This window comes from Phyllostomus hastatus, unplaced genomic scaffold (genome assembly GCF_019186645.2).
Source record: "Phyllostomus hastatus isolate PE091 unplaced genomic scaffold, TTU_PhHast_1.1 phas_scaffold_60, whole genome shotgun sequence".
NCBI classification, from domain to species: Eukaryota; Metazoa; Chordata; class Mammalia; order Chiroptera; family Phyllostomidae; genus Phyllostomus; species Phyllostomus hastatus.
Window position 1 is genome coordinate 14,490,280 of NW_025334038.1, and position 11,231 is coordinate 14,501,510.

Consider the following 11,231-nt stretch of genomic DNA (forward strand, 5'->3'; position numbering starts at 1 on the left):
CTCAAAATTGCTGCAGCTATTCAGGGTCATTTATGGTTCCATATAAATTTCTGAAATGTTTGTTCTATATTTGTGAAATACATCATTAGAATCTTGATAGGAATTGCATTGAATCTATAGATTGCTTTGGGTAGTATGGACATTTTAATGATGTTACTTCTTCCTATCCATGAACACGGTGTGTGCTTCCACTTATTTGTATCTTCTTCGATTTCTTTCTTCAGTGTCTTATAATTTTCTGAGTACAGTTCTTTTACATCCTTGTTTAGATTTATTCCTAGATATTTCATTCTTTTTGAAGCAATTGTAAGTGGGATTGTTTTTTAAATTTCCCTTTCTGTTATTGGCATATAAAAATCCAACTGATTTCTGGATATAAATTTTGTATCCTGCTACATGGCTGAATTCACTTACCAGTTCTAGTAGTTTCTTGGTGGAATCTTTGGGATTCTGTATGTACAGTATCATGTCATCTGCAAATAAAGACAGTTTTACTTCTTTCTTTCTAATTTGGATGCCTTTTATTTCTTCTTGTTATCTGATTGCTGTGGCCAGTACTCTGTTGAGTAAGAGAGGTGAAAGTAGGTATTCCTGCCTTACTCCCGATCTTAAGGGGAATGCTTGTACTTTTTATCCATTGAGTGTGATTCTGGAAGTGGGTTTGTCATGTATGGCCTTTACTATGTTTGTAAATGTAGGTATGTTCCTTCAATTCTCCTTTTGCTGAGAGTTCTTATCATAAATGGATGCTCAATTTTATCAAATGCTTTTTCTGCATCTATTGATATGATCATGTGGTTTTTATACTTCTCTTTGTTTATGTGGTGGCTCACATTTATGGATTTGCAAATTGTACCAACCTTGCATTACCAGAGTAAATCACACTTAATTATGGTGTATGATCTTTTAGATGCAGTATTCATTTAGCTAATATTTTGTTGAGGATTTTAGCACCTATGTTCATCAGGGCTATTGGCCTGTAATTTTTGTACTTCATGGTGTCCATATCTGGTTTTAGAATTAGGATAATGTTGGCCTCATAAAATGAGTTTGGGACCTTCCCTGCTCTTGAAATTTTTGAAATACTTTGAGAAGGAGAGAAATTGAGAAATTTTTGAAATAGCTTGAGAATTTTAATTCTCCTAAAATGTTTGGTAAAATTCACCTGAGCCATCCTGTCCAGAGCTTTTGTTTGTTGGGAGTTTTTTGATTACTGCTTCAATTTCACTAGATGTAATCTATCCATTAAGATTTTCTGATTCTTCCTGATTTAGTTTTGGAAGATTGTACGTTTCTAGAAATTTAATGATTTCATCCAGATTATCCAGTTTGTTGGCATAGAGGTCTTCATAATATTTTCTTACAATCCTTTGTATAACTTTGGTGTCAATTGTTCTCCTTTTTCATTTCTGATTTTATTTATTTGGTTCCTCTCTCTTTTCTGCTTGATGAGTCTTGTTAAAAGTTTGTCCATTTTGTTTATCTTTTCAAAGAACCAGCTCTTAGATTCATTGATCTTTTGTATCATATTTTTAGACTCTATTTTATTTATTTTACTTATCTATTTTATTTTATTTTAGACTCTATTTCTGTTCGGATCTTTATTATTTCCTTCCTTACTCACTGTGGGCTTTGTTTATTGTTCTTTACCAAGTTCCTTTAAGTGTGAAATTAGATAGTTTATTTGAGCTTTTTCTTGTTTTTTTGAAATACGCCTGTAATGATATGAATATCCCTCTTAGGATTGCTTTCCCAGTGTCTCACAGTTTTTGGCTTGTGTCCTAATTTTCTTTTGTTTCAAGGTATCTTTTGATTTCTTCCTTGACCTCATTGTTGATCCATTCTTATTTAATAACATTATTTAGCTTCCATGCCTTTGTGTGTTTTTCAATCTTCTTCCTGTAGATTGTTTTCTAGTTTCATTGTGGTCAGAGAAGATGCTTAATATGATTTCAATCCCCTTAAATTTATTGAGACTTGTTTTGTGTCCTTACATGTGGTCCATCCTAGAAAACATTCCATGTGCACTTGAAAAGTTTCTGTATCCTGCTGCTTTAGGGTGAAAATCCCTTTAATCTAGTGTGTCACTTAAGGCCATTGCCTCCTTGTTGATTTTCTGCCTGGAAGATCTATCCACTGAAGTCAAAGGGGTGTTAAAATCCCCAACTATGATTTTATTTCTGTTGATCTCTCCCCTTATGTACATCACGATTTGCTTTACATATTTAGGTGGTCCTGTGCTGAGTGAATAAATGTTTTCTAGAGTAATATTCTCTTGTTGGATTTTTTCCTTTATCATTATTTAGTGGCCTTCTTTGTCTCTTACTATAGCTTTAGTTTTTAAGTCTATTTTGTTGGATATAAGTATTGCTATCCCCACTTTTTTCCCTTTCCATTTGCATGTAATATCTTTTTCCATTCCTTTACTTTTAGTCTGTATATATTTTTTTATCTGAGTTGGGTCTCTTGGAAGCAACATATATATGGCTCTTGTTTTCTTATCCATTCAGCTACCCTCTGCCTTTTGCTTGAGCATTTAAGCCATTTACATTTAACATGATTATTGATGTGTATTTAGTGCCATTTTATTGTTAGACTATTTTCCTATGTTTTTGTTCATTCTCTTTTTCTTCTTAACGAAGCCCTTTTACATTTGTTGAAGTGCTAGCTTGGTGTTAACAAACTCCTTTAGGTTTTTCTTGTCTGGGAAGGTCCATTTTTTCCCTTCAATTTTAAATGATAACCTTGCTGGGTGAGGAAGCCTTGGTTGTAGGTCCTTGCTATTCATCACCTTGAATACTTCATGCCACTCCCTTCTGGCCTGAAATGTTTGTGTTGACTAATCAGATGATGGTCTAATTGGTGCTCCCTTTTAAGTAACTACCTGTTTTCCTCTTGTGGTTTTTAGGATTCTCTCCTTGTCTTTAAGCCTAGACACTTTTAATTATGATGTGTCTGGGTGTAGGCCTCTTTGTGTCCAACTTGTTTGGGACTCCCTGATCTTACTGGGCTTGTGTGTCTTTTTCCTTCACCAGATTAGGGACATTTTCAGTCATTATATCTTCAAATGGGTTCTTAATCCCTCACTTGTTCTCTTCTCTTTCTGATGTATCCATGGTGTGGATGTTCATACCCTTCATGTAGTCCAAAATGTTTCTTAAGCTATCCTCAACTTTTTTAATTCTTTTTTTTCCACTGCTCCACCTGGGTGTTTTTTTCTACCTTGTCTCCCAAATCGCTGATTCGACCCTCCACTTCATCTAACGTACTGTTTCTTCCTTCCAGTGTATTATTTATTTCAATACAACATTCTTTATTTTCTGGCCCTTTTTTATGGTTTCTATGTCTTTTTTTTTTTCACACTGTTGAGTATCCTTATAATCATTATTCTAACTATCTGATAAATTGATTGCCTCCATTCATCTAGTACTTCTGGAGAATTTTCTTGTTCTTTCATTTGGGGTCTGTTTCTTTGTCTTCCAATATTGGCTGCTTATTTGTATTTTTATATATTAGGTAGCTCTGCAAAGACTCTGATGTAGGCCTTAATTACACCTTCCTTGTGACTGTCCCTGGGCAACCTGTTTGACGCTATCAGTGATCCATAGCATGTGGCTCCCTCTGCTGGGCCTGGCTATACAGAAAGAAACAGGCTGCACATCTGGGCTAGCTTTTACCAGCACCAGTCCCTGGGGGCAGGTCAGCTGAAACCTCAAGAGTTCCCAGGGATCTGCCTCTGCCTGTAGGCTTGCTGTAGGGTAAGAGAATAAAAGTCTTCCAGCTGTACTCCTCAGCAGCAGGGCTTAAGCACCACAAGATGGGGCTATTGCTTCCCCTCAGGCTGATGCCACTTGGAGGGGATTCCTCTGCCTGAGATGGCTCCTGCAGTATGGAGAATGACTCAGCACAGGGATCCTGGCAGCTATTTTTTCAACTCTCTCCCCAGAACCACCAGCCCCAGACTCTCCTCAAGTGTCTCTAGTCCATTCTGCCCTGCCAGAGCTCAGGGTAAGTGGCTACAATCAGACTTTTGTGCATTTGCCCTTTAAGAGGCTGTCTGAGTCTCCTGTCATCTCTCCCTAGCAGACAGAAACCCTGCTGCTTTTCACAGCCATATGTTATTTGGGTTTATTTCCTAATTCTGGTGCTATAAACTAGGAAGCCCAGCTTGGGGTTTAGACACCACATTTCTCAAGGGGAACCATCGGGCAATTGAAATATCCCTCCAGAACTTCAGCTGCACCTGTGGGAGCCCAACCATTCCTCTCACGCCTCCTCCACTCTCGCTACCAGTCACATTGTGGTGATATGGCTGCTTCGATCTGTCAGTGGTTATAAGGCTTCTCTCCAGTTAGTGTTCAGTTGGTTTATTCAGGGTGATTTTTGTATAATGTAGTTGTAACTCCAGTTTGGTCCTGGGAGGAGGTTAGTGTAGTTTCCACTTACTCCTCTGCCATCTTGGGTCTCTCTCTGAATGACTTACACATTATTGTCAGCTTGTCACTTAACCATAAACCACCCTGCTTGGATATCGGCCTAACTTGTACAGTAGCTCTGTTCAGTTCTTTATCACCCTTTTAGGTGATAGATGACGAAACCTTGACTCAGAGAGTGGGGAGATACCCACCCCAGAGCTAGTGGAAGAGTTTAAACCCAAATTTCTTTCATGTCCATTTTTTTATGTTTTAATTATATGTTATAGATTATGCTATTACAGTTGTCCTGATTTTTCCCCCTTTGCCCACCTCTACCCAACACCCCCCACTCCCTCAGGCAATCCCTATACCATTGTTAATATCCGTGGGTCATGTGTATAAGTTCTTTAGCCACTCCATTTCCTATACTGTGATTTACATCCCCATGGCTATTCTGTAACCACCTATCTGCACTTCTTAATCCCCTCACCTCTTCCCTGTTCCCCTACCACCCCTTCCATCTGGTAATCATCAAAATGCTCTGCATATCCATGATTCTGTCTGTTTCTCTTGTTTGCTTAGTTTGTTTTTTAGCTTAAATTATTGATAGTTATGTATTTTTTGCCATTTCATTGTTCATAGTTTTGATCATCTTTTTCTTAAATAAGTCCCTTTAACATTTCATATAATAAGGGTTTGGTCATGATGAACTCCTTCAGTTTTTTCTTTTCTGGGAAGCCTTTTATCAGCCCTTTGATTCTGAATGATGTATTTACTGGGTAGAGCAATCTTGGCTATAGATCTCTGCTTTTCATGACTTTGAATGTCTTTCCAATCCCTTCTAGCCTGCAAATCAGCTGACAGTCTTAAGGGAACTCCCCTGTAAGTATCTAACTTCTCTCTTCCTTCTTTTAAGATTCTCTCTTTACCTTTAGCCTTTGACATTTTAATTATGTGTCTTGGAGTGAGCTTCTTTGCATCCATCTTGTTTGGGGCTCTTCTGTGCTTCCTGGACTTGCATGTCTATTTCCTTCACTAAATTAGGAAAGTTTTCTTTCATTATCTTTTCAAATAGATTTCCAATTTCTTGTTCTTTCTCTTCTCCTGGTACTCCTATGATGTGAATGTTGGACCTCTTGAAGTTGTCCCAGAGGCTGCTTATACTACCCTCATTTTTCTTTCATTCTTTTTTCTTCTTGTTGTTCTAATTTATTGTTTTTTGCTTCCTCATGTTCCAAATCATTGATTTGATTCACAGCTTTATCCACTCTACTGTTTTTTCCCTGTAAATTGTTCTTTATTTCAATTAGTGTATCCTTCATTTCTCAGTGGGTCTCTTTTTTGCTACTGAGGTTGTCACTAAGTTCCTTGAGTATCCTTATAACCACTGTTTTGAACTCTGCATCTGATAGATTGCTTATTTCCATTTTGTTTAGCTCTTTTTCTGGAGTTTTTATTTGTTTTTTTTCATTTGGCCCCATTTCTTTGTCTCCTTGTTTTGGGCAGCCTCCCTGTGTTTGTTTCTATGTATTAAGTAAAGCTGCTTTGACTCCACATCTTGATGGTGTGGCCTAATGTAGGTGTCCTATAGCATCCAGTGGCACAAGCTCCCCTACCACCCAAGCTGGATACTCAAAGTGCACCCTTTGTGTGGGCTGAGTACACCCTCCTCTTGTAGATGAGCTTTGGTTGTTGTTGGCAGATCAATGGGAGGGATTTACCCAGGCCAGTCAGCTGCAAGGATTGGCTCTGACCACTGACCACCAACGTCCACCCTCCATGGAGGATCAGCTGTACAGGGGCAGGGTGGTGGTGCTCCAACATGATCTGTAACTGCCCAACAGATGTGCAGGCCCTGGGGGTTTCCTGGGTGATGCAGGCCAAGATCAGCCCCCACCTGTGTTTTGCCTGGGGCCACCATGCCTGAGCTATAAAGCAATCTGAGATGGCTGCTACTTGTGCTGGGCTTGGAGATTCCCAGGCAAAGCCAAATCATGACCTAGGCAGGCTACTGCCAGTGCCATGCTGGGTCTCACTGAGGCCAGTTGTTGCTTGTTTCAGAAGATTTAGGAAATTGTGTAGCATGAGCCTATGCCAGCCATTCATATGAAAATGCAGCTTGGGTGGGCCCATAATTTGAGGGTGGCATAGTATCTGGAGATAAACAAGGTGAGTCAAACAATGTTAGCAAGGTTTATAGAGTCTCATATACGGTACCAGCTTACAGGCTCTGTGGCTCTGTGGGGGTCAGGGAGAGGGCCTAGAAAAGGGACAGTGGCCTCTGCTCACCTTGATGCCAGACACTTCAGTTTCTCCCAGCATACCACTGGTACCTCTCAAGCTGCAACCCCAGTGCTGGAGCTCAGAGAGAGTGAGTCTGAGTAGGAGAGTCTGTGTGTGTGTCCTTTAAGAGGAACTGCTTAGGGTTCCAGAAGTTTCTTCCATTGACTCAACCCCTGCTGGTTTTTGCAGCCAGAAATTGTGGGGCTTACCTTCTTGGCACTATAACCCTGGGCTGGGGGGCCTGGAATGGGTCTGGGATTCCTTGCTCCTGAAATTTCCCTCCTGAATTTTTATCCACCACACATGGTTGTGGGAATAGCCTATCCCGTCTGCATCCCTCCTACCAGTCTGGATGGATGTGGTTTCCTTAATTCTGTAGTTTTTGGGCTTCTGTTATAATTTTTGATGGTTCTGAGTGATGGTTGTTCTCTATTTTAGTTGTAAATTTGATGTGGTTGTGTGAAGAGGTGAGCCATGTCTGCCGATGCTGCCCTCTTGACTGGAAGTCTCTAAACCCGAATCTCTTAATACTAAATCCCTCCTTTGCCCTCCTCCCCTGTTGCCCACAGGAGGTCCTCTGTAATGTGACTAACCTGCATTCTGTGTTTTCACCCCATCTTCTCTGATTCAGAAGTGCTCTTCTCTGAGTACTTTTCCCTCCCCAGGTCTCCTTTCCTAAAATACTTCTAACATCTTACAGTAGCTTCCTTCCCTCATTCAAAGTGTCTTTGGTGTCTCAGTACATTATGGACCCCATTCCCTTTCTGCCTATTCTAGACCAAGTTGTCACTCTAGTAGTTGAAATGAGAGAGGTGGAAGCAGCACCCACCAGCCTGAGGTAAGGATATGCCCCAACTCAGGGGTCCCAGTGCATCAGTGGAGCTGGAGTTGGTACCTCTAAGGTAGGGACTGAGGGAGAAGGTGCTATGGAATGTCACAATGTCTTGGGTCTTCTTCTGGAATTTTTATTACAGACCCTTTAGCAGAGGTGTCAAATGAACAGGAACAAAGGTGTTCATTGACAGCTGATTGTCATAGTGAATACCTGAATGCCACCTAAATAACTGTCAGACTGAGTTGATGAGGAATAGACCCTCTGCTCTGCAGAGAATTAGGCAACCAATGCAAAGAAAAGCAGATACCAATACCGAAAGACCTTGAAAATATAGAACTATCAGTAAATAGAAAATCAGTTGTCTCCTGCTTGTTTAAAAAGTGAAGGATTCTTAAGGTTATATACACATAAATCAAGGTCTTTAAGATTCCTTTGGGTTCTAACATCCTAAGCCTGAAATGCCACAGAAAGGAGGATCTCAATATCCTTGAGGGTGGGATTTAAATTAAACATCTACCTTGTTTTCCACAGTTCCTGACCTGACCCACATAGCAGGCATTCAATAATTACCTGTTTACTAAGTAATCTAGAAATGGATTTTTCCTCATAGCTCTGCTTACTCCTTCCTTTACCTAGAACACCTGGGGACTCATTCACTAATTCCTTAGAAACACCTCATGTTATATTAAAAATATTCTTTGTTTTTCTTCATTCCCTTTTTACTTTGGTGACTTTTATTGTTGCTTAGACATTAAGTGTCCAGAATTCTTGATTATTTTAGTATATATGATTACAAATTAATTATCTTGGGACTTTTTTTCTTGATAAAATTTTCATTTGACACATATCTTTTACCTTCCTGCTCTGTGCCTGAGATTGCAATGATAAAGTGAGTCCCTGTTATCTACCAAGACCTCAGAACTTGTAAGGAGAGTAGACTAGTAAATGCCCTGAAGCAAAGGTGTGTATGAGATTTCACAGAAGAAGAGAGGAAGATCTTGCAGGTGTCCCTGGGAAAAGAGGAAAGACTTCAGAGATGCAGCTGTATTAATTTTCTCTTGCTGCATAGCAAACTGCCACAGACTCAGTGGCTTAAAACTACACCTATTTGTTAGCTCATCGTTCTTTAGGTTAGAAGTTTGCATAGCATCATGGCTGAGTTCTTCATTTTGTATCATAAGGCTACAATCAATATGTCAGCTGGGCTGTTCTCACCTGGAGAGCCTGGGAAAGATCTGCTTTCAACCTTATTCTTGTTGGCAGAATTCTGGTCCTTGTGGTAGTAGAGTCAAGGTCCCCATTTCCTTACAGGCTGTCAGCCATGGCCTGCTGTCAACTTCTAGAGCCCACCATCTTCAAAGCCAGTAACACAATTTCTTGCACATCAAATCCCCCTCAGACATTGAATCTTTGACTTCCTTTTTTGCTACCAGCCAGAGAATACTCACTGCTTCTAAAGTTTGTGTGATTAAATCAGGCCCACCCAGATAGTCTGTTTTTAAAGTCATCTGTATTGTATAACATGTAATTATTGGAGTGCAACTCATATTCACAGTAGCCAGGTTACGCAGGCTATGTTCACCAGTGGGCAAGGATCTTCAGGGACATATGAGAATCCTGCCAACCATACATAGTGAGCTGAAACTTGAATTAAAGGTAGTTATTTGTTGTGAGAAATAAGGGTGGAGGAAGGGATATTCCAGGCAGAGGGAATTAAGTGTGCATAATCTTGGAAGTGTGAAAGAACATGTCCTACCCTGGGAATTACAAGAGATGCTGGCCTCCAGGTTTTGGGAGAGATATAGGTAGCAGGTAAAGCCAGAGAAGGAAGACAGCAACCAAATTAGGAAGGAAGGGGTGTTGGAGCAGTCTAAAGAGCTTGGTTAAGAGATGAGGGTCTACACAATCATACTGACCAGGCAAGTGATACAAGTGTTGTCATTGGGAATTAAGTTTTTTCACAAGATCGTGAGAAAAGCATTTAAAGGACATGCATGGCAGATTGTGGAGTGGCAAGATGATTTATTTGTGTGAAGACTGCCCTGGGTTCCCAATGTCCCATCTCCCTCCATCCCAGTATGGAAAAAGTACAACCTTGTCCTCAGCAAGATCAAAACAAAGCCAGCACCCAGAGCTTCTGCTTCATATTAAAGTTTAGTCTTTCGGAGTCCACACAGTTGCTGTGGGCCCCAGTAGCTGCTAGATCCACATGGTCATGTGGTTCCAGGCAAGAGAGAACATGTGAACATATGGGGTGAGTGCAGAGAGAGAGAAAGAGAAAGAGAGAGAACTTCTTTGTTCTCCTGGGGTTATATTAGCTTAGGTTTGGGATGGACCAGGTGCTTTTCCAAAGGAAACAATCAACTTCCTTAGGCTTTCAAGGGATTTTGATAGGGTCCAATCTCTAGTTAGACTGACAGGGCTTTATGGTCAATAACCTCTCCCTGCACCCTCTAACAATCCAGTAGCAGAGAAGGGAGGGAGGAGTGTTAATCTCCTTGGCAGAGTAATGTTGTGATCCCCTGGGGTGTGACTGGTAAAGCAAACAGGCTCATTCTTTCCAGTTATTAAGCTCAATGTCTAATTCTCTTTGTTCCCCTTATTAATAATTAGCTAACACCTACGGCAATGTAACGATTGTCAGTTAGAATGCATTCAGGTACAGAGAATAAGACACCTAGCCCCAAACAGCTTAAACAGTGGTTTATTTTCTCAAATAACAAAAATCAAGTGGTTTATTTTCTCAAATAACAAAAATATGGATCCAAAGTTGATTAGGATTGTGAATTGTCATCTCTTCGGTCAGAAGGTGGTTACCTCATCTCTAAATACTATGACCTTCCACAGAGGAAAAAAGGAAGGAGTCATGCATTTTCATTCTTTCTTTCCCTTTCTCTCTCTCTCTCCTCTCTCATAAACTTTTAATTTTAGAACAGTTTTATATTTATAGAAAAATTGAGAAGATAGTACAGAGGGTGCCCATATACCTCCCACCTAGTTTCCCCTATTAACAGCTTAGTATGGTACATTTGTCACAATTAAGAACCAATATTGATACATTATTTTTAACTAAAGTCTACTTTATTCAGATGTTTTTAGTTTTAACATAGTAACCTTTTCTGTTTCCAAGTCCCTTTCTTTACACCAAATTGCATTTAGTCATCATGTCTACTTATGCTTCTCTTGGCTATGACTTTCTTTGATTTTAATGACCTTGACAGTTCTTTTTTAAAAAATATTTTTATTTTTAAATTATAGTCATACAATATTATATGTTTCAGGTGTACAAATTTGTGATTAGACATTTCTATAATTTATGGATTTATCACTCTGAAAAATGTAGTACCCATCTGATACCATATAGTTATTACAATGTTATTGACTGTATTTTATATATTCATGACTATTCTATAACTAAAAATTTGTACTTCTAACTCCCCTCAACTGTTTCACCCATCCCACCAACCCTCCTCCTATCTGTCAACTGTCAAATGTTCTCTGTATCTATAAAGCTCTTTCTGTACCACTTGTTCATTTATTATTTTTTAGATTACACATATAAGTGAAATCATATGACATATGTCTTTGCCTGAATTATTTCAATCAACACAATGCCCTCTAGGTTCATCCATGTTGTTGCAGATGACAAGATTTCATTATTTTTTATGAGAGAGTCTTATTCCATTGTATATATGGAC